Source organism: Ambystoma mexicanum, chromosome 2q (genome assembly GCF_040938575.1).
Source record: "Ambystoma mexicanum isolate Mex_15411 chromosome 2q, UKY_AmexF1_1, whole genome shotgun sequence".
NCBI classification, from domain to species: Eukaryota; Metazoa; Chordata; class Amphibia; order Caudata; family Ambystomatidae; genus Ambystoma; species Ambystoma mexicanum.
Window position 1 is genome coordinate 1255434817 of NC_090924.1, and position 24947 is coordinate 1255459763.

A 24947-nucleotide genomic window follows, 5' to 3' on the forward strand; every position below is an offset into this window, starting at 1 on the left:
TTCTCTCCATGTTCGCCTGATGTTATTATTATGGGTCTTATTAAGTTTGTTATTTTTATGTTATGTTTGTACTGTCTCTGCTTTATGTAAGCACAATGAGGCCTATGAACGTGTTGTGCTATAAAATAAATAAATCAAATCAAACTTGTTAGCCTGTAGGTTAGTGACATTATGATAATGTAGGTTTATAGTGAATGATTATCAACAGTAGTAGTGATGTGAGGCTTGTTTAGTAGGAGACGCCTTTTGAGTGCATGACCATATTCGTGTGCACATATGAGTTTGGAAGTCGTGGTCTCTGTGGGATAAGGCAGAGATAATAGTGAATACAATGATAGTTAAATTTTAATGTTTGTCAAACAAGATTTTTTTTCCACAGCTGGACTTTAAAATTGACAGCTAGTTTGGACTGGTTAGGGGAAGAATGAATTTCATAAAGTGATTTTGTGAAATATGCTACACTAATAATTTTGCTTTTGCAGGTGGGACTTGTATTGATGTTAGCGAATTTAGAAGTTTAAAAGTAAAGCTAATTTCTGGTAGAAATGCAAAGTTATTGAAATTGTTATGACATGTGGAAGTGTTAGTGGAGAACATTTTTGACTGTTGTCATGTGGTATTATGAAAAGTGTATGATGTGGTGATTGGTGTTATGAAGAGCTCCCTGTAGGAAGAGGTGTGGTGCAGAAATGTTCTTTTAACACGGGCACATGTGGGATAGTGACACTGAGTGTTGTGGTGTTGGCTATCCGGGTATTCGGAATAACCAGCCTGGATTAAGAAATATGTGGAGTGCGTAGCAAGTGAGTTGTGCGTATGGAGTGGATGTGAGGGAGAAGTTGAATGATGTGATGTTGTGCGCTGTGAGATGATCAAACGCGTAGAGGGGCTGGTATGCTTGATGTTGTTGAGGAGTTTGGAAGGGTATCTTTGTTGCTGTTGATGGTGTCTCTTCTTTACTGTGTAGAAAAAGGAAGAGGCATTGTTTGGAGAAGTAATTGTCCCAGAGGGTGAGGACGCTCTTAGCGTTTCGGTGTGTGTGTGGAGTGTCTCTGTTTTGAGGTAAGAGATGCACGCGCATTGGATGGTGTGTGTTTGTGAGTGGGCATCTTTTGCTGCTAGATGTTGTTTGTTATTATTAATGGGGGGAGATATGTAGTGACTAGGCTTCCCCTGGACTCTGAGTTGAATGATTGAAATGTTGGAGTGAGTGACAGAGAATGCAGCCTGTGAGAATGTTGATGTATGAGTGGAAGTTCTGAGTTTGTCAGTTGGAGGGATGAGACCCCTAGAGAGGATGCCTGTGCATGTCACCCTAAGCTTAAGTGTACCTGACTTGATGTGCTTGATAAAATGTACAAGAACTTAATTAAAGAAGTAACTAGTACATCAGAAGATATCAGAGTCATCTTTAGCAGAACCCAATCTTTACAGAATCCATTACTGAAATACACGAATTAATTAATGCAAAGTTATTTTGACTTGCTGCAGCTGGTGCACAGAGCATGTCAGTGAAGTCTAGGTTTTCTGTTTCTATCCTCATGGGAAGTGGTTAATCTTGTGTTTTAAGTTCAGAGGAAAATATAACCCTATGACAGTGATACCAGTTAGAAAGAATTCTCTAAATAGAGGCATAAAACAATTGCAGGCCGGCAAATAAAGACTATTACAACTGATTGCAAATCAGTTGTGCCCCCAGTGAAAATGTGCAAAACGCCACTCGCATCAGGGCAAACATTCTGTAATAACGCCCCAGATAAACATTTTTACTTTCTGACCTGTGCCCTACCGCACTTAACAGGCTTTAATTTAAGAGGGTTTGGACCCTGCTACAGAACCCGAAGAGAACACCTTGCAGGACGTGCAGAAAATGTTCCTGGCTGGACGTATTCCTCTTCAGAATCTTACAGTGGTGCCTAATGGCAGGAGGGCACATTTCAATGAGTACAGCTTGCAGTGGATGTGTATCTGATAATCCGAAAAAACCGTGATCGTGTTAAGAACAATTGTATAGTATTTTTATGTGGAATGGAAGTTGTATTTCATGCTAATAGTATGAAATGGCACATTTATTGTTTTTTGGAATTGAGAATTATTTTTTGAGAACTGGTCAATCTTACCTGCTTTCAGGATACTTGTATAGTATTTTAATGAGGAAACATATATTATGTGAACTGTATGTAATTGGAATTGTATCATTTAGGAGTGAGATTCCAAGTGTATTTTTTCTTTTATGGCTTTTTTGCATATGCAAAATGTTTGTTTAATATACGTTTAGTTAAAAATGTAAAAATGTAATATGGCTACAAAGTGTACTTCTTTGTCATATGTTGACATGTAATAAAGACTCATGCATGGCAGTACAGTACCCATACCTGTTTCATGTTAGAAAGTGTTCCCATGCACTTTCTATGACTTGAATTTGGCTCTCAGGTTTCCTAAAGCGCAAATGCAAACGTGACCTATAGCTTATTTCTGATATCACCTTGATCCCCAGGATGCTACCAAAGCGGTGTAGGGGAGTGTGTCTTCCTCAACATCTCAAGTGTGCTTCGTTGCTTCAGCCTAACACACAGACTCGACTTTGCCACTTTTACTATAATTATTATTATTATTATAATGGTATTTATTGAGCGCAGACCTGCCTTCGAGAAGCAACCGAGCACTTTAAAGAGGTGTACAACAGTACAGATGCACAACGAAGCGCTTTTTTGAGATGACAACTGAACAGATATACGGCAGGAGTAGGATATGGAGAAGCACGTAGGAGGGGACCAGCTGTACAGGTTGACGGGAAAGAGAGGGGAAGACAGTGTCTAGTGAGTCAGGTGGCATGGGAGGGGTGGCATGATTGCTCCTTCTAGGACTTGAACTCTATGCATTTTGTGCCCGCGGGCGATACCTGCCTTTACGCCTCAGAAGAAGGGGGCCAGTGGTATTCCAGAAGAGTTGCTGCTTTATTTATGTGACCTTGGAAGCCCCTTTCCAAGAGGATTCCAAAGTCAGTCTCATACAGACGCTTCGAGAGGATCTCCATTTTATGGTCAGGCAGCACAGCCGCGTTAAAAGAAATCAAAGATGTCTTCCCCGCTGGTGCTTCATTTGCTTTGCTGGATGTTTTGCACCAGAAGATTCGTGGCCATGCCTACCAGCTGTCTTCTACGACGAGGATACCAGTTCATAGCAAAATGTGGAAGTAATTCTGTCGAGCAAAGGCAAGGTATCCAGAGCTATACCCAGTAGAATTTGCCGTTTTTTGTCACATATTTGGCTATCTATTTCATCGTAATTCTAAGTAGCATTTCTTCGCAGGCATATTCAGGAAATATTGAGTGAATGCATAGTTGTCAACATGACCCGTTCCAACCTGTAGGTGCTTATCTAGTCCGGTATTTTTCTTTGCATTCTGGGACTTATAGTGCACGTTTTATAATGGGGAAAGTGGAACAAAAAGTCCCAGAATGCAAAGGCAAAAAACAGGACTGGATAAGCACCTACAGATTAGAATGGGTCATGTTGGCAAGTATGTGAATACATGCAGAAGTGAATGAATAAGCCAGCGAGTGAGTGCATGACTGAAAAGGTGATTGATTGAGTCAATCAGTCTCTGAGTCATTACGTCTGTCTGTATGGTGCAAAATAGACAACCTCGAGGAGATTTGGCAATTGTTTAAAGGGCTAAATTAGGAATACTGGCAACTGGAGTCCTTTGCTATTCAGCTGTCCCCCCACTAGCCCGCACACATGGCACAATCTCTGCCAAGATCCAATCAGCTTCAATAGTAAGATTTACAGTTTTGAAGTTAGCACTTGTCATAGAGATTATGTGTACACAGAATGCCATCCCAATGACCTTTATCGCCATATACCACCAAACACCAGCAACGTATTCAACGTGTCTCTAATAATAGCAACAACCACGTATGTGCAAGCGCTTCTATTGAGATATAGTAAACATTTGCCTGATATATACTGCATTGCCAACATGGCCAATGAGAAGACATCTGGTCCAAGCTGTACATGTATTTATTTATTTGTGTATTTCTTTCGTTTACTATGTTTTGTATAGTGCCTGTATGTTGCCTTGTGGCCATTTCCCTAAATTAGCGCTGCTTAAAATCAAGGTTCTAGATTCCGGGATGGTGGTGTGTGTGTCATTGTGCATCCCATGCAATGGTGGGGTCCTCAAGGGTCATAGGTGGTGATGCATGTGCTTCAGTTATTAGGGAGGGCCAGGGCACCTCAGCAGGTGGAGGCTACCTGGGAGCATTCAAGCCAAGCATGGAACAGTTACTGTTCAATGACCTATTCCCAGAGAAAGTAGTAGAGACGATGGAACGCTCGGCAAAATCTGCACATGGCTAGCACGTAAACAAAAAACATTATGTAGGAAAATGCTAAATGACCCATCTATGACTCTCCTGCTGCCGCTCCATTGCCCTAGCCCCAGCTTCTCTGTAAACTGTTACATGAGAACAGAGCAGGCTTGACAGAAACCTGGCATCTTGCTCCTGGGTTGGTGATATGGTTTTGACTTAATGATTAAAGGTCCTCGTCGTACATTCCACTTACCAATGAAAATTCGGCAGCCTGAAGAGTGAAAATCCATGCACATTATTGAATTATATGGATAGGAAACTTTATTGTAGCTGTCGTATAATAGAATGCTTGTTATCATGGCTGCCTGCTTTCATATTGTCTAGCATGATAAGGGCATTGGTCGTAGGACCTTATATCCCACCTGCTTGAGGATGTGCGTAGTACTGGGGTGCAATACAATGGCAAAATAACTATTGTGCTCTGCTACCAAAAACAAATGTTTTTCCTCTTAGAAGTATCCACATAATCGTTTCCCCCTGTACTCAGAATCATAGTGCCCTAGAGTTGTGCTGGCGGGATGACTTTCTGGCCTGAGCATCAAGGAATTCATTTGAGGCTGATGAAACTTATTCTGCTGACTCAACATTATTTTTCCAGACAGCTCAATCTTTGCTGATAATTGGACAGCAACACCACAATAGACCTATCGGTTCCACATTGAAGCAAATATCGTCAGGTCACGAAAGGTGAATGCTACAGTCACTGTTTTTATACTGCTCCAACTCACAACCATAGTAGTCTCAGAGCGCAGAGGCTTGCCCGAGAATTGGTGTATCGTGCCGATGCCAGGGGCATCCGGATAGTAGTATGTGGAAGAAAATGGAGAAGAGGGTTGAAAAGGAGGGGCCACATACCGAAAAGAGGGAGCGATGAAGATGGAGGGGAAGAATGTTTTGTGATAGCATGGGTCCATGTCAGCATCACAAGCGGGTCCAGGCTTGTGCCCACAGATGTCATTTTTATATGGAAATTTGTTTCTGAAAGTGCCAACACTCAACCTCTCAAGGGCACACATTCCAGGGCTCACTGAATGGATTGCACCCGGGGTCTGAATGCAGCTCTGGGGGTCGTGCATGCAGGGATTCAGATGAAGGAACACACCTCTACTACTGGTGCCAACCTGAGTAGTCAGACCTAATTACAGTTTCATGACTGGTAAAAGTGGCAGCGGCAGTGGGTACCTCGGACTACCGCCCCCGAAAATCAATTCCATATTTACTTTCTATCAATATGAATGTTGCGGATGGAAATGGCCTGTGTACAGTAGTAGCTCATACCAGTTAAATTCGGACCCTTTTATGCATTACATGGAAAAGGGGGTGAGAACCTGCGCATCAGAAATGGTCACTTTTTTTTTAACTCTTTCCATCTCTCTATTTAAAATGTGTCTCCCCTGTGTGAAAGGCGTGTGTTTTTGTTTCCCTCCTGTATAGGAGAAACATGTTAAAAACCTCTCGGGACTTTTAAAAATGGTTTACCTCTTCCTCTGGGGTGGAGATAAAAATAGGGAAATTGGGAAGGTAAAATGCCACCGTGTAAAACGGTGAAATTTAATTTCAGTGGCTGTAACACCCGAGGTAAATGCCTCCATGCCTTTAGTGAAGATCGTGCTAGAACAGGTGGTATTTTGAAAATATCACTTGTTTTAACATTACCCCCAAGGCTGCACGAGGCCCTTAATGTAGGTACAGAGGAACTAAAATAATGAAATCAAAATGTACATACTGCAAACTAATTGGCTGTGCTTTCCTTATTTCCTATTTCGGGACCTTGTCTAACAGCACTGCACCATGGGAGATGTGGTGTCATGCCTGCCTCTCCACTCTCCGCCCAGGAAGCCAGGATGATCTATTCCATGTGCAAACAAGTGGCAACAGCACCCTCCCGTGCCTCGTCGCGCCTTGAAACACACACGAGCTATAAATAAAATATCATATCATATAATTGTGGCTTTTTCTCCTAAACAATAGTGGTTTTGAAGTTGGTTCTTGGATCAACGGCACGTTTTATTATCCCACAGGAGGAGACTACACACCTCGGCTCCTGTGAGCACCCAGTTGGACTCTTCCACTTAGTGACAAGAGGGGGAGCCAGACTAGACACTGCAGACATTCAGCAAAACCCTACATATAAAGGATACTTGCCACGGTAAAATATGTACTTTTTGTGTCACCAAAACATGGTTGTAGAAACAAGTCATATATGTGTCCTTTAAAATTAGTATTATTGTTATCCATAACGGTGTGCATCTGGTATTTTCATCTTGCTGACCAGGCACAGGGGAAATGTCATAAAACACGTGTTATATGTGTTCAGTTTTTAAGCTTGGCCAATTGACAGCAGGTAGATTTACTGGGATGGATTGCCAGCAAGCACAGTGGCACCTTTTTTTTAATGCAAACGAATAGTGTGCCAGGGACTGTCAGCTCACATCTAAGGTACAATGTAAAAAGTGTCATGATGCATTTCCAAAACACAACAATATATGAACATGGCTGTACTACACAAGGGTGGTTTCCTTGCTGAGAAAAGAAATGGTAAACATAATATCCAAATATTAGTGGTTTCGTAGATGTCAGTTGAGTTTGCTTAGCATCCACTGCAAACACCTGTTTACTGCTTGAAGGTCACCTTTTGGACCTGGGTCCACTCAGCCTCCCATCTTTACTTAATTGATGCATTGAGTGGTAATGAAAGAGGTAAGACTTCGCCTAAGTAATTATTAATATTTTGCAAAGCCCATCTTCAGCATTAATTCTGTTGTCCATGGTTTGTTCTCTTTTCTGAGCTGAAGGGAAGTATTACAGTGGCAGAACAGTTCTATGAAAATATATTAAAATAACATATATGAAATAAACGTGGTACATACACAGCTTTGGAAACAATTCTTTGTTTGCCCTGTGCGGTCAATTTCTCTGTTTCCCTTCTCTAGTCAATATTTGGCTATCTGACGCACCTCTATCCTAAGCACCTCTTGTCACTGTCCAATTAAGGAAGCCCTTACAGTACCAGGTTGGCTTTAAGACAGATTTTGTAACTAACAATCAAGGCACTCTAGAATGGTAGCCGTAAGGTGCCGGTGTGGTGCCAGGGCTGTCTTCTCTTCGGGAAGCCACTGTGCCTCAGACTTCCCTGCAGTGCCCTTCACATCGCTCTCAAGCTGTCCTTGTTGGGTCATTTGTGGTCAGAGAATTAGTAACTAAATCTATGCATCATAGGTTGGGGTTTATTAAATGTACTAATTGGGCCTTGGCAGTGCAGTGCTATTTCACTAAAATCCTAGGATGAATAGAATTCCCATTGCTTCGCTGCGCCCCAGTGACTTCACAAGAAGTGGTATTTCATGCCCTGACACTGTAGAAATCACTGGCACTGGATGGGAAGAAATCCAGCAATATGTGAAAAAACGAAGTATTTCAAACCTCAAAGAAGCAGATCAAAGGCACTTGTCAGGAGCTAACGGGGGAGGAAACGGGCCACCCCGGGAACCCCATGGACTATTCAAATGACACCACCGTCATCTGCTGCAGTGGCATGAAAGCCGGGCCATCAGTTCATTGTCGGTATGTGTGCCCGGAGGTGGTCCTCAAAACTTCTTTTGTCTCAGTTGCCATGTGGACTGTAGACCCATCGGGCAGTTCATCTGAACACTGAGAGTCTCCAGAGCCCAAATGGATAATGGGGCCACGCTGGGATGGCGAATCCTAAAACCACCAGGCACCCTAGTGGTCACTGCAGCAACTATGACTGCCTCTGATCAGTGCTGATACCCAAGTGCAGATGTTGAGTAATGGCCTACTCGTCAGTTCAGAGGTGTAGCCCACGAGCATCCGGGTGCAATCAAACCGCAGGCCTTTCAAAGGGTTTTCATGTTTAATTGTGTGCTCCTTAATATTATTAGCAGGACAGGGAATGAGCTCTGAGGTTTGGGCCAGAGTGATGAGGATGGGCCACTCTGAGTCATGCTAGCTCAAGCATTATGTTCACCCATCCCATGTAAAGGCCGGACTCTCGCTGGTATACTGTCTCAGCTGGTGGTATTGCTGAGCTATTAAGTCGCACTGCAGTAAAGCTGAGCACAGACACAATTGGGGATGTGGCGTCCACTTCTTTTCAAGAGCTGCACAACATCTGCAAACTCCTTGATGCGCACAAATTCACTATGCGTAGCTGCATCCTTTTACTGCTCAATGTAGAATCATTGCACTGAAATCATGCGCGGCAGTCAGTGTCCAAGGCTGTGAGATTGTGACTCCTTTCCCTTGCCACATTTTCACATGCATATATATATTCACCCCCAATCAAAGCCACTGAACAATACATTGGCCCTCATTACGACCCTGGCGGAAATCGAAAAACGATGGCGGAAATGCAATACCGCCATCGAATAGCGCTCGGTGCGACTATGACCCGTCACCGCAAAGTACGATGCCATTAGCGACACCGTAGTGAACGCCAACGCTAACTGCACCAAGTACGCGCGCGCGCGCCATGCCAAACCGTAAATACCACCATGGCGCAAGGGTACGCGAATTCCGACCCTAGCGGACATGTACCTAACGCCATCAAGCACGGCGGAAAGTACCATTCCGCCATTGTGAGGAGTACGGCATCGCGAATGAACCGTAAACGGCCCCACTGAGTGCCTGTACACCGCTCCCTGGCCACATAGTACAACTCCCCGTAGGTGCAACGAAGTCACAATGCAACCAGTGAAATGTACAAGTCACCCATGCATGCCAACGAACAAAAGAATCTCAAGAGGGGCCAATGGGAGCTGCAGGGCACAGATGGCACGAATACAGAAGCCATTCCAATGGACATGACCTCAGTCCCCCACCAAGAAACGCACGCAAACACAGGCACCTGTGACCAGCAATATTCCGAAAATCACATCATTCCACCAGTCCACCTGGCTGACCGGCATCTGTTACACAAAACCTAATCCCCCGCCCCTGAGCATGACATCATTCAAACAGTCATATTGGCAGCCCTCATCCCTGACCTCACTGGGCTTCGTAGGCAAACGCGCCCAGCACAGTACCACGCAACTATACTCCGAAGCTGGAACCCAATGCAGATCTCCTCACAATACATCGCACCCCAAATAGGAATATGCCACATCACTTGCAAAGAAGAACGCTACACGGCCCATATCAGAATAGAAATTTAATGCACAACAAATTCACCAAGCCCATACAGCCATTAGGCCATGAACTCCAAAACACATTTCACCATTGTGGGCTGCATCCGCAAGAAATGACCAGCTACTTCTTGTGTGACGCCCTGTTCCTTCATGGTACACAGGGGCTACATTCTCGTACGAAAAGGCAACATGGAAGCGCCTAGAACCGCAGGGCCGTCCCAATAGGGAGGCACTAGTCCAGCTGAAAGGCCGAAATGTTGCTCCGAGCCACTAGTACTGCGTAAGGGCATGTGGCCCATTGGCGATCGTCCCATAAGATCGTAATGCTGCTCCACTGATTAACACGAAGCAGCAGGTGTCGGGAGTAAAAGCCATCTTCAGGAGTGGCATACAGATGGCAGTGGCAAAAGGGGAGGAGATACCTGTCAACCAAAAGAAAAGAAAAAAAATAGAATGGCCATCAGAACTACATTCGAACAACTCACTTCAATGATCACACTAAATCCACAGCCATATGCATGCTAGCCCACTCCAAAGGATCATCACCACCCCAAAACCACTTGCGACTCATAACTATCTATATCGAGGTGAAAACACCATCACAAACGAGTGTACCTGTGCATGCGTCTGTGAAAACAGAATCCATCAGATGGGATTGGTAACGTGCATGGACACAAGTGTCTGAAGGCGCGTCGAGACAGGGAGGGCTCAACAAGGCCAGATAGACGATGGTCCCACTATGGCAGCCCTGCATCACATAGCGCAGGGGAGGCGGACAGATTCCAAGAAGCCCTGTACATGGCAAACACTGTATCAAATCATCAGTCCATGCATCCATTCATCATTCCCTCATCCCGTAATGATAACGCCTGTTTCCATACTCACATAACATGTGAGAATTCCAGTGAGTCTGTGCGTTATGCAGCCTGCAAAATCCACTGTGCCCCAGCCCGTAATTCTAGTGTTGTGAAGTAACATGTATTTGGGAACGTCCGGCCTCATCGTCCACTTTGCTATTGCGCATCCCAAACTATTCATATCAATCATTGCATCCTCGCCATGGCCCCTGTCCCAAGGACATTGAACAATAGAACGTTATATTTGCAGTCAGACCTGTGGGCATCTCCTCGCCGCTAGCTGATAACCGAAAGCGCCGCCCTTCGAATTCCTCATTTGCAACATCACGTCGAAAAGGCATCTGTGGCCGCTTGAAATCACAAATTAATCCATCTAGTGCGGCTGTGTGTGAAAATGGCAACTGCCTTCACTCACAAATGGGACGCCCCGCCCGTCGTTGCAACTCGGTACAGTGATGCATGAGGGTCCACCGTTACTCGAGTACTACGTTCCACTGACCCTTCACAAGTCTGTTCGCGACTGCAAAGATTGTATGTGAAACAATGGGACCATAGCCGAATGAACATATCAACCAATGTTACACGGCCATCGGGTACAAATACATGATTGTAATAGCAAGATGCCATTCCTCGAATTGCAGCGTTGTGTGCGGGACGTGCTCGGCCAAAGGGGAGAGCAGCTTGCCCAGGTGGAATGAATCACCACAGGTGGAGGCCATACAGCCTGAAAACACATAAATTGCACACCCAGTCTCCTCCCACAACCACACCCACTCCGAAATGCTACCGGCAGGACTCGCGATGTTGGCCCTGGGGGACCTGATAGCACTGCAAGTACTCCAACTCCAAGAAGAAGACGAACACCAACTACAACCGGCCGCACGGAGGAGACGCAGGAGGAGGAGGAGGGCAAGGCAGGGCCAGCAAGGGCCGCCAGCACAGCCACTACCACCACGCAGGCAGCCCGCAATCCCACGCCTCCGAGCACATCCGTTCAACCTCACTGATGAGCAGATCCACACCCTCTACCGTTTGGACCGGGACACCATAGCCGCCATTGTGGACATGACACAGGCTGACCTTGTCAGCATAATAGATAGCCCAACCGCCATCCCACCCCTACTGAAGGTGGTGTCTGTACTCCACTTCCTGGCCACAGGCACCTACCAGCACACAGTCGGACAGTTGCATGGCATTTCTCAGCCACTGTTCTCACGGACACTATTGCAAGTGCTCGATGCCCTCCTGCAGCACGCAGACGACTACATCTCTCTACCACGCTCGGAGCAGGAAATTACCAACACAAAAGTGGGATTCCATTCACTTGGCGGCATACCGGGTTGCCTTGGTGCCATCGACTGCACCCATGTGGAATTGGTCGTCCCACATGCCATGGAGGCCCAGTACCGCAACCGAAAACAATTTCATTCTCTGAATGTACAAATGGTGTGTGACTCCAACAGGATCATTACACATTGTTGTGCCCGATTCCCTGGATCAACCCATGATTCTATGGTCTTGAGGAACTCAACAATACCACGCTACATGGAGCGACACGCAGGGTACAGATCCTGGCTACTCGGTGAGTCTCATTTCATGCATGATGATGTGGGGTATGTGATGCGGCAATGACCTGGCAGGAAGGGGGGGGGGTGCGTACGTAGCAATGGCATTCCACATAATTCGTTTATCGTCCACATACAGGTGATGCCGGATATCCACTGAAGAGATGGCTCCTCACACCAGTCCGGAACCCACGGGACCAGCATGAGGAGGACTACAACCATGCCCACTCACGTACCCGTGTAGTCATTGAACAGGCATTCGGCCTACTGAAGACACGTTTCCGGTGCCTCAGCAGGTCTGGCGGGGCACTCCTGTACCGCCATGAGAAGGTTGCAAAGATGGTGATGGCATGTGTCATGCTACACAACATGTGCGTACGTAGAAATGTGCCCATGCCCCCTGACGCAGAACTGCAAGCACCTGAAGATGGTCATGATGAGGGTGGGGATGTGGCAGCACCTCAAGGAGTCCGCGAGGCACAGGAGGGCCGTGACATTCGTCAGCATCTCATTGATGCATGCTTCTAGCACTCACGCCTGGTGGCTGATACATGGACACGGGACTCGTGGCACTGTGTGTGTCTGGTACATGCACAATATGGACTGTACGCCTATGATGGCCTAGTACACAAAGATCATTGTCCACACATCTCATTGGTTGATCGTGCATTGTTTATGGCATATGTGATATCATGTTGAACACCCTATCGACCCGCCACCCAAGTGAGCCCAACACACCCCCTCCACCCTCCTACCTCCCCCCCGAACACCAGTGTCCAAAGATGCTCATTGTCAGTGGGCAGTCGCTATTGCAAGCCCCCTCTGCGGGTATCAGGGGCACCCCTGCCTGTGGAGCGCAGGTTCCTCCCAGATCTACGTTGGGGGCTGCCCTGGACGGAACTTGCAACGGATGATGTCTCTGCCTGCTCACGTCCATGCATGTCCCTAAGGGTTTGTGAGAGCTCAGTGAGCACACGGCGCACTGCGGCAAGTTCGGCACATACGTCTTTGGACGTCGCATGCAGTTCCCCCCTCAGGCTCTCGGTGCTTCTCTCCATTTGGACTCTCAGGCTCTCGGTGCTACTCTCCATTTGTACTCTCAGGCACTCGGTGCTACTCTCCATTTGTGCCCTTAGTGTCTCTGTACTTCTCTCCATTTCTGCCCTAAGTATCTCAGTTGATGTTTCTATGTCTGCCTTAGTGCCCCCACATTCATCGGCATGGTCCTTGAGGAGCGTGGCCAGTTGCTGCTGTTGCACGATTAACTGGTCGAGGGACTGTTGCCTCTGCTGGGCCATGGCCATTTGCGGTGGTATCACAGAGTGGCTGTTCGCCTCATGTTGCCCTGCCACAGGGCTTGTGGGGGATGGCCAGTCGTCGTCTTGTGGGTGCCCCTGCGTGGTATCCTCATGGTGTACGGGATGGAACAGACAGGGGGATTGGGACAGGTCATGGATGGATCTGACTTCGACATCCCCGTCTTCTGTGTCGGAGCATGCTGCCATTAATGGGGTGTCACCTATGGTGCTGCTGCCACCAGAGGCAGTGCCTTCTGTGGCATCCATTGGGGGGACCTGTGGTGCTGCTGTTGTGGGCATGCTGGCTGCTGGGGTGCCTGTTGATGTTCCCTCCTCTGTGCTGCCACTTGATTTGTGCTGCTGCCGTGTCTTGATGCGTGCAGCTGAGGTGGAGGGTCTTTGGCCGTCGGTCTTGGCCCTCTTTGCAGGTGTGCTGGTAGGGGTGTCCTGAAGCTCGTCGTTTGGATCGGACCCTGTGGTGGAGTAAAGGAGGGCGAGCGTTATAAATGGGTCTGTGGGAATTGGAATGGCAATGTATCACATGCATTGGGGTGGTACCTGAGGGTGATTTGGGTCGGGCCTTGGAGGTGCTTTCATTTGTGTGTGGAGTGAGGGTGCAGTTGTTTGGCAGCCTGCAGTTAGGGTGTGCCTGCTGCACGTGTAGTGGGTGTTTTTGGGGTTTTTAATTATTTATGTATTTATTGTGAGTTTTAAAGTGCGCTATCAGGCCAATGTGTGTGGACGTTCTCCTGGCCATGTGTTGCTGTTGCGCTATGTGGACACATGTGATTCACATGATTGGACATTGTGGATTTGGCATGGTTTTATTTGGGCCACCTACCTGATTCTCCGGATGTCTGCACTCCTTTCTCCATCCCTCCGACTCCCTCTATGCTCTCCATTCCAATGGTGGAGGCACAGATTTCTTCCCAGGGGGTCAACTTGATGGGTGATTCCGATCCTCCCCCGGTGGCTGTGGCAATGTTGCGGTTGGCAGAAAGTATGCTACGGACGCGTATCCGTAGGTCGTCCCATCGCTTTCTGCATTGCTGGGTTGCGGGGTGCGGTCCCCACCGCACTTACCCGCTGTGCCACCAGGGCCCATATGGCCTTCTTGTTCGCAAGTGCCGTCCTGGTCATTTGCGTGGAGAAGACGGCGGCGGCATTCTCCTGGAGGGTCTCTGTAAGCACGGTGAGTTCCTCACGGGAGAAGTGGACCTGCCGCTTGCGGTCGCACGCTTTCTTCGCTACTTTTCCCATTTTTCTTGGTTTCACTAGGGTGGATGACGGGTTGGGATGTGTCTCAGGGTAGTGTTTTTAGTGGTTGTGTGGATTTTGTGGTTTTATAGGTGTACGGCGTGTTGTTTCCCGTTCCGGGCCCATGTTTTTACTTCCGTTTCCGTATATTTACGGTCACCGTACTTTCCGGTTGGCGCTCACTGCGGTGTCCGCTAAGATGGGTGGCGGTATTGCACCTAGGGCGCCGTACGGCGGCGGTGTGGGCCGTTTTGGGGTCATTTCCGCCACCGCGGACTTTGCACTTCCGCCATGCCGTGGTGCTCGTGCCCGATGGGTCGGAATGGGCCGCACTTTGCTCCATCGTGCAATGGCGGAAACGCTATTTACGCTGTGGCGGTCCGGTCAGTCACTTTCCGCCAGGGTCGTAATGAGGGCCATTGTTTGTTTACAACTTACCGGGAATAATTTTTGAGCTGTGGGAAATTGTCCTTGTCTAGTAGGGCAGCACTATTTTATGAATTGCTTTGGCTTTGTAAACCCAAGCCTCACAGCTCTCAAGGATTCTGACAACCACCTACTTGCTTCACCATCTTTAGGGATCATCAGTGTGGTATAGTCCGACATCCTGTTGAATGGAGCATTGGGGTATGTTTAGCAAACATAGACACATCAAAACAATTCGACTATTCCAATTTATCAGCGTATGACCTAGGGGTATTTCACAATTAGCTTGCCTGGGAATCTGTCATCATGCATTGATCTAATGACAGTTCTCTTTGACTATTGCCCTTCATTTCAAAGTCGTTCTTTCTGGCTCATGCAACAAATAATAGCAAAATGTAAAAACCTTTAAAATTTAAAAAAATCTATATAGTCATGAGAATTGGGGACATTTAATACATCTCCAACAGTTCATGACAAGAATCAAAATCCCTTTAACGGGTATGCATGTGAAACGCCTGGGCAGAACTGGAGTGAGTTTTACCACCTAGTTGGTCTTGAGGTAAAATAATCTCTGAGTGGCGATGATTTTGAGAGCTACATCAATTAAGAAAAAAAACAAAAAATCATATTTCTACACCAGTCCACACCCTCCACTTTCAGTATAACAGCAGAATCTCCCATGGAGATCTTGTTCGAAAGATCATTTCCGATCCTTTTATGATCAGCAAATCAATGATAGGAACTACAAGACCTATGGGTTAATGGAGGACAACTATGATTTCGTGTTTAAGTTTGCATTGACCAAAGTGACAGGGTAATCAAAATCAATCCATTCTTTGTTGAATAAAATTGCGATGGCGGCGAGGGGGTTGCTTGAGATCCACTCTCTAACTAGATTTATTCTCAGATTATACCCTGGAGTATACTTTTTTACTTCAATGGTTTTTAAAGGAAATCTTTCAATAACTTTTGCAAAGCACAATCAAATAAATAAACGTATTTTCCAATGATTCTCCAAGTCTTCACCTATAAAATGGTTTGCAGTGGCCCAGTACCATGTTTTCTGTTCCTAGTTAAGAAGAGGTCCTTGTGCCTGAACAATGCTGATGTACCACCAAACACACTCTGGAGATGAACAGCCTTTTGAGGCAGCACCCTGGTGCAATTGGCATACAGTGGTGGTCACTATGGTCCATTGGTGATTTATGTGTGAAGTGCATTCTCAATAACTCTATGAGGACCAGCAGGTATTCAATTGTGCATCCCTGGTGAACCAGCCTGCACACCACAAATCTGGCCATGAACTTTCTAACACAGCAGACAGGCTGTGGAGAAAAGCTGATCCTATTTTACAGGCTGATGCCCACCTGTTCCTAGAGGTGGAGAATTGAACCAGTGCTTAAGAGGGTTCCCACCTGTCTGTAATTCAGCCAAAACAAACCCTGATTGGAGAATTATCTGGAAGGGAAGTAATCTTGTGTGGAGTGATCCTATAAAGGGAAGTAGAATAAATCCTGGTCGCTATAATTTGTAAGTACTGAAGGGTGGGAATAGAAAAATGTATTGTGCATCCCGAGAAGTTAGGTAACATTTCAGAATTGTATGTGCTTGTAGAAAAAGATATATTCAAAAAATAGGTCCCACGGTGTGTATACAGTGAGCTCCACCTGACCTTTTTCTCTGGCAGCAATAACTTCTAGCACAGAAGAATTAATTCCTGGTTATTTATAAAGCAGAATACTTATATTTATGCAGGGTTGCTCAAGCTAATGTTGAGAGGGTGATTTTTTGCTGTCCATTTCATTCCGTTGTTGAAGGTGCCCATTGAAATGGAGGAAGGTACATTTTACACAGTAACTGAATGGAAATGTAGAGAAGCAGATGTCTGCATCATTGATAGAACCCGCCCCTCACCTCTGACATATTGGATGAAGAAGAAGAAGAAGACACTATGCATGACACCAGGTAATATTCCAGTAGTGCATCAAGTATATAAGAGACGTTATGCATTCAATGTACCCCGAGCTGAAGTGGTAGCAGGAAACCGCTGAATATCGAAGAGCTGCAAAGGAAATCTGACAGGTGCAAAGTGATGTCATAAGGAGAAGATAGGATGATACACAAAAACAATATGAGAATACTTAAAGAATGAAAATGTAATTGAAGAAGCAAAGTAAAGCAAACATGTATACGAGTGAGAAGAAACCATATATACATAGACGATAAGTAACCAGATCAGTAGTAAATGTATAGACGCATAAATGAAAGGTAGATGATAATCTTGCTGCAGCAGAACATCTAACACAGGTAAAGCAGCCATGTTGGAAAGATGGACGTCGGCTCTGAATAAAAGTAAGTGAGAATCTCGAAGTAAAGAGACCAGGGCTGCAGAGCTGACAGACGCTGGAAATACAAATGTGTGCCTGAACAAAGGATAGCTGTTGGCCAGGGATCAAGGATGCCACAGTACAAACATTTGTGAATGCCAAGTATTGAACGATTAAAGTTGCAGAAAGCATATGTGAGATGAAGTAACCAAGTCTCTAGAGGCTGGAGAGAGTTACGACACCCAGGATAATCTAATCAAATAGCACTTAATAGAAAGGTGAGATGGATAAAATCATAGTCTCTCCTCACATGGAGAAAGACCTAAAAACAAGACTTATTCATAAGCCCCATGCGAAGATAACGATGTACCTTAACTCCCTTTAAAGTTCCAGAGAAGAGAACATCCAGCAAGGTCAAGTACAAATAAGAAGCTTTGGCTGAACGGTTGGCTGATGAGAGATGGTAGACTAATTGTGCAAGTGGGCAGTAGTGTGATGTTGTTCTCTGCACCTAGGTTTCATTTTGCTTATGTGCTGCTAAAGAGCAAAATGTCCAAGGTTGGAAGAGAATGCCAACCAATCATGAGGGCCTGTGCAATGGTGAGCAAACAATGTTGCAGTGGCCAATCCACTGCTGTTATGCTGCTATAATCTGAATTATACATAGTTAGAGTGAAGTTCAACGCATGCCTGCCAGAAGAGCGGCAGCCAATAATGTTACTAACACTTATCGAAACTATAAGTAGAAAAATCCCCATAACCAATCCGTCCATCAGATAGGTTTTATTATTTGTCATGTAGGATGGCGTCATAGCTGGCGCACATCAAGGTATAAAGCTGTCGTGTAATAAAAATGTAATCAAGAGTGTGTGAGCTATGATTTGTTGTTCGCCAGTTTTCCCTACTTTATTGAGCTGATAATAAAGTAGAATTTTGCAATATTTTTGAGCCTGCCCAGTTATTTGGGTCCAAGACCATTTATTATGGTAATCCCATTCTGCGCATAAAGAGCACCCAAGGGTGCTACTGCACAGAAACATCACTGAAGGGAATTTCGTCAACATACTGCTGAACTGACGATTTCTTTGTTTACAAGCCATTCACAAACCGGAAGGTCCAATAGCTTGTTCACATTAAGTTGAAACTCTGACCTGTTTATTGAGTAAAGAGGGGTGGTATTCTGAATAAAGGAGAATAGCGAGAAGCAGATGGGCATTTTGGTCTTGACTAATTTGTTGTTTTCACAAGTGAAAGATTCCTCCTGGACTCTCATGCATCCAATCTATGGTGCGTGCGTGCTCAGGGTGAATTAAATGCATGGATACTGATGGTGAAGTGTGTGTTAGTAAAGTTTCTGTTTCCATATCTGTGCCATTGAAAACTAAAGTGACTAGTGTGTTGACTATACTTTACCATGTGCCTTTTTTGAAAGAAACAATTTGTATATATGTAATCTGATTAAATGTTTTCTATTTGATTAATAAATAGACCTTCTTTGCAACCCTGCGTGTTCCTTTCCTCAAAAGGGGAGGGAAGCTATGGGGAATAAATTCTATTAAATTGGTGTCCCAGATTCATAAAAATAACTTTATAACATAAAGGAGAATTGTGTTTACCTGGTTTGGAGTGGGTGAAAATTCCCCTGAATTATATATTGCCCAGTTAAAACATCCTACACGACAGCTTGCGGCCAATGGAAATTGTACATTTAACAGAATGGTCTACCATTTCTCGATAAAGACCCATGAATAGAGAAAACTACAGAGCTTCCGGTGGGGCTCGAGGCTTCCAATGCCTCAAAGAGATTATAATGGTGCATGAACATAGAGCATATCTGGATACATATTCTCAGAAACATTTGCCTACATAGAACTCTACTGACATAAATAGACCTGTACAAATCATTCGACTTTTAAATCAACATGGACACTTTCACAGTTTAAATCCCCTCAATAGTAAAACATCTTCTTTAGAATTCCATCTTCAGGGATTTTGCATATTACATCCAAGGCTTTTAAGAGCGTTTTCTGTGACACGTTTCCATCACGTTTTGCTGTTTGCTTCAATAGCTTTATATGCCATTATCCAATTTTGATCGGATGCCTTTGGTTCTAATCCAGCATTGTCGTCTAATCACCGGTCATGGATAGAAGTTGAGTCTATTTCTATTCCTGTTTTCGACATCTCTTTTATGAGCAATAGCATCGATTCAGTCATTCTTAATGGTTCAAATGTTTTAACGCTCTATCTCACACTGATATAAGACAGTATCATTTTGCTTCTGATGCAACAAAGGGGCTTAGGGATGGGTGATTCCATTCTTAATTCAATCACGGTTGCCTTGTCATAGATAAAGATATTGGCCTCTGAAAGGGCAACTGCTCAAAAGGCAATAGCCAAATTGGCCATTTACCTGAAAAATGTCATCACATAATTTTCTACAGTTCCTGTGATTGCAACTCGTTAAATATAATTTTCTCTGTTTCTGTTTTGGAGGGTGACAATTAATATTTTGTCACTTAGAGGATCCCTATTGTTAGGGAGAATTCTCATTTCTGTGCTAATTCCCTTCAACCTTAGAGACCCACAACTCTTTTGCTAAACCTTAAGACTTTTTAGTTTTAACCCTGGAATGAGTGAGACCTTTTTCTCACTCCCTCATGTCCTTTTTCTCACTCCCTCATGTGTTTTGACCTGATTTGGATAATGTGTTTTCACTGTTTTTAGAGTCTGACAAACTCCATAGACATCTACCTTTTGTATGGTGACACCCAGCACCTTTAGTGCAGTGTCCCAAAAGAATCATTTATATTTCTCATAAGGTTTAAATACCTTTTCTTGTGTGAACTACTGTTCCCAAGAATAGTAAAGTTAAATTGACTTACATTTTCTTGTCGTGGGTCCAGCACACACCATTTTATGAGAAGTGCTAGGACGTTACCTACTAGCCCCTTATCCTACATTCTCATGTAACATGTATGTTACTCTCCCTACTTTAAATGGCTGGTGGCAGTGGTTTAATTTTCCTACCATTGTGCTTTTCTGCTGCAGGCTGTATCCTCAGCAGCAGTATAGCACCCATGGGTAACCATTTTGTCAAAGCGGCCCGGTCTTCTTTTTTCGCCATTTTCTGTTTGTGAGGTCTTTCTTGGGTTTTACTATGTGCGCTGAGTCAGGTTTGAGCCCTTTGTTCATTTTGCCTTTGGTGGGCTTCAGACATGAAACCGTCCTCTGGCTCCAGTGTGTCAGGAAAGGCAGGATGTAAGGGAGGTTCCCAAAAATCCCCCGTCCTTTGTCTCTATGAATGCCTGAATGCAACCAGTCCTGATTGGCTGGCTGTCTGTCCTTTTACACCCTGCTGTGTGATTGACACCCTAGGCTGTACATGAATGGGAGAAACCTGCTTAAAAGGCAGGGGTTTTGGGACTGGAGCCAGAGTCAACCACTGGGAGAAACACTCGATGAAGAAACCGTAAACAAAGCTTGCTGCATCCTCCTGGAACTTGAATTGCCCGGTGAAGCCCTGCTGCTGTGCTGTAACTCCTTTTTCTGAACGACAAGAGAAGCTCCGGAAGGGACGACTTCTTCCCTGGGGTTAGTGGGACCAACTAACCCTGAGACAAACTCCACTGGACCGTCTTCCCTGACTGGCTGTAATTCTTCGTTGCTGCAAGAAACGAATGGCAGGGGTCGAGAAACCCGTAGTCCAGTGCAATGCCTGCAATTCAGCCAGAAGCTCCAGAAGTATCCACCTGGTAAGGGGTGAAATGGAGGGCATGTCTACTGCTCACCCTCTCATCACCTTTCCAGAGTAATGCAATTTAGGGTTAGAATTAACACTGGACAATGCCGTATTGTTCTGAGTTGACTTTTCAAAAAGCCGTCTGCTAATTTGGACTTCCACCAGAGAGAATGATATAAATAAATAAAGCAGATGTCTGCTCCCAGGAGGTCTCACTTATAGAGTGGTCAGAGATTACAAACCTTAGAATCGAGAACAAAAAGTCAGGTGACATTTGCCACTAGGTATGGTCGATTAACATTTTCAAGAAAACTGTTTGTGGAAACTAGAACTGTTCTTTCAGAAAATCATACACTGGCTTAATAGTGTGCTGAACTGTTGCTGACTGTATTACGGCTGTGTTAACATTGACATGCTGTGTCATTTCATTTATGGGTGTTCTTGCAGCTGTGTTACTTTGTATCAAAAGTGATAAAATGTCATCAATTGAACAGGGTTTGTATGCATTGCTGCAATTCATCAATGCGTCTCCAGCCACGCCTACAGCCATGCCCTGCCTGCAGATCAGCGTTGCCAGCTGCCTTTCCCACATGCCACGCCCATCTGCAGCACCACCCCTTTTAAGAGCCATGTGACACTGCAACACAGCCCTTGCAGGCCCTGCCCTTTCCAAGTTCAAGATACCCTATCTCTTGTTCACCTCCAAACCTACGGGCCAATTTGCAAAGAGGCTCTATGAGTGACTGTGACACACCCTTGACTTTCTCCTGGAAATGGCTGCTCAACCCACAATGATTGCCCTATCAGGAGTAATTAAAGATCAGGTCAGAATCTCTCAGAGAAGATGCTCTAAAGGGCTAGTCAATACTAAGCAGCCAATCAGAGTTCTCATGGTAACTTCTGTGTGAATTGAAGATCCCTCGCCAGCTAGAAGGGAGCGTAGAGCAAGTAAGATTTACTCTGTTGTGAATCGTCCTCCCTAGATTTTAAAATGTAAGGTCACTGTACACTTCTAGGTTTCAAATACTTGGATAATAATATTGGTTTGCTTGCTACTAGTATGAACCTGCCATTACTAATTGTAAAAGTTGTTGTTTGGTCTCCCAAACACATATATCGGGAGAAGATGTTTCTTAGTATTTCGGTCACTGTACAAAATCAGAATTCAGTGTTGAGCCCCAAAAGTGTTAGAACATTATTTTAAATGTAACGTTCCTGGGACCCCAAAGCGAAAGAAAAATATTGCAGTCAACTATTGAAACTATTTTGTTCGGGGCTGAAAGGGGTTCCACCTGGAAAAATGATCCTTTTGCACACATATCACAAAGCCAAAATGTAAGCGGTGTCCTCATGAATTGGCTGCATAACTTGCACATGGGTTCAATTGTGACTTGACGCAACAATGTGGCGGGTGAAGAGGAAGAATTTGGAGTTTGTTTAATTTGCCTATGCAAAATAAGAGTTCCCCCAGGGAGTGAGTGGCCAGGTACAGGCAGGGCACATTACGGAACATACGTGGAGGAAGCACAAGCCATAGAAACTTAAGGCATTCACAAACCTTCCCCTGGGGCACTCGGGTATAGCCTGTATCTTGTGTTGCACAGGGTCAGTGGTGTCCTGACTCCACATTCTGTATCAAACTTTTAATACATTAAAACAGAGGAGGCATGTTTGTGATACAACAATTCACTTCAGTGTAATTGTATTCAAAGCTTTGTATACTACGACGCCCCCTTGACTAAAACTATTGTTCTCGCTCACCCACCCCACCCCCACACGCTATAACTGCTTATATGTTCCATCAAAAGTAGTTACAGCAATGTCTTTTTAACTAGCCTCCTGCCCCCCTCCTGGACTTCCTTCAGACCCCCGTTTGGGGGGCTTGCCCCACTGTTAGAAGACTACTCAAGTGCGTCTTAATTATTTATTGAAAATTGACCATCAGCAACTGCATTTTGCCACAGTTCTTTCTAAATTCAGATTTATTTATTTGTTTCCCTTCACTTTTGATTTTCCAGTTTAACTCATGGACTACAAACAAAACGAACAGACTAGCGACTAACGACAGTCGTGGCATTGCGTTATAATTATTGTGTGTGCGGTGTGTAGATCACCTCGTGTGTAAGCTTTTCTAAAGTCATTCACAGCTAGAAGGAACCCAGTAGCTGTTGAATGTAGGCCGTTCTTGCAGTGGGACTCTACATGCAGTGAGAGGACCCCCGGTTCTTGGCCCCATTCATCCTCCTGAAGACACCACAGGTCCTCTGCAACTGCAGGGTGTTAAGCCTTCAACAAAACAGATTGGAACGCGTCTGGGGTCGGTTGTGCAAGCGGTGGATTTATGAGTGTGCTAGAAGATGTGACAAATTTGCCCAGGGAAATCTGGGGATCTTTTTTTTATTCCTGTGCTAGCTTCAGCTCTGCATGACTTCAGGCCACATTATTAAGAAGTCATCAGAAGGCTGATTGACGGCCAAGCCCTCCCCTCAGCAAGTAGGAAGAGCGATGGTAGAGTATAATGCACTGTCTACGAGTCGCCTGCCCACTGGGCTTGATTCGCAAAGATGTGCACTGATGCTAATCAGATGCCCTGCACCCTGGGCCTGATTCGCAAAGGTTTGCACTGAAGCTAATCAGATGCACCTGCACACTGCGCCTGATTTGCAAAGGTTTGCACTGATGCTAATCAGATGCACCTGCACCCTGGGCCTGATTCGCAAAGGTTTGCACTGAAGCTAATCAGATGCACCTGCGCACTGTGCCTGATTCGCAAAGATTTGCACTGAAGGTAATCAGATGCACCTGCACCCTGGGCCTGATTTGCAAAGGTTTGCACTGAAGGTAATCAGATGCACCTGCGCACTGCGCCTGATTCACAAAGATTTGCACAGAAGGTAATCAGATTCGCCTGTGCACTGGGCCTGATTCGCAAAGGTTTGCACCGAAGCTAATCAGATGCGCCTGCACAATGGGCCTGATTCGCAAAGGTTTGCAATGAAGCTGATCAGGTGCGCAATCACCATGGGCCTGATTCGCAAAGATTTGCACTGAAGCTAATCAGATGTGCCTGCACCCTGGGCCTGATTCGCAAAGATTTGCACTGAAGCTGATCAGATGCGCCTGCACACTGGGTCTGATTCGCAAAGATTTGACCTGAAGCTGATCAGATGCGCCTGCACCCGGGGCCTGATTCGCAAAGGTTTGCACTGAAGCTGATCAGATGCGCCTGCACCCGGGGCCTGATTCGCAAAGGTTTGCACTGAAGCTGATCAGATGCGCCTGCACCCGGGGCCTGATTCGCAAAGGTTTTCACTGAAGCTAATCAGATGCCCCTACGCATTTCAGCTCTGCACCCGCTAGCTAATGCCTGATTCCCAAAACCCAAGACTGGAGCAAATCTGGAGATGCTCTTGAGCAAATCTTTATGAATTGCTTGGATTACACCCTAAACATAGTTACTACTGACTCAATGTCATTGAGACGATGCATGGCTTGCTAAATCACTCATAATCATAGGTTTATGATGTGGAAATAAACCTGTGTTCATAATTCAATGAGAACAGGGCAGGTGAAAATCAAGCAGAAAGGGTGGGTTTTCAGTGATGGGGTCTGCAAAGTAAATCGAAAATGGGGGGATACTCCCCCGATAATAACTACGAAAGAAACCAAACACAAAAGCACTACAGGAAGTGACCCCCAGTGCTTAAAGTGGGCCGGGGCCTGCCGGGGCCGGGCCCCGGCAGTCTCCAAAAAGTGGGACTGAGCCGGGGCCCTGCCGGGGCCCCGTCCTACCGCAACATTGGCGGGATGCATTATCCCGTCGCGGCCGCAGCCGCGACGGGATGATGCGCCTGCAATCAAGTCAGGCAAGCTGACAGAAGTGGCAGCCAGCCACAGCGACGCTGTGACTGGCTGCCACTTCCGTCAGTCATAGTAACTGCATCTGGTA

The 24947-nt window shown here is 45.5% G+C and overlaps 1 protein-coding gene across 1 annotated transcript in view; it reads right to left on the minus strand.

Annotated features, from left to right (window-relative positions):
- Nucleotides 1-24947, minus strand: part of NXPH1 (neurexophilin 1) — a 715264-nt gene that overhangs the window by 623728 nt on the left and 66589 nt on the right. The gene's annotated exons all lie outside the window — the stretch shown is intronic.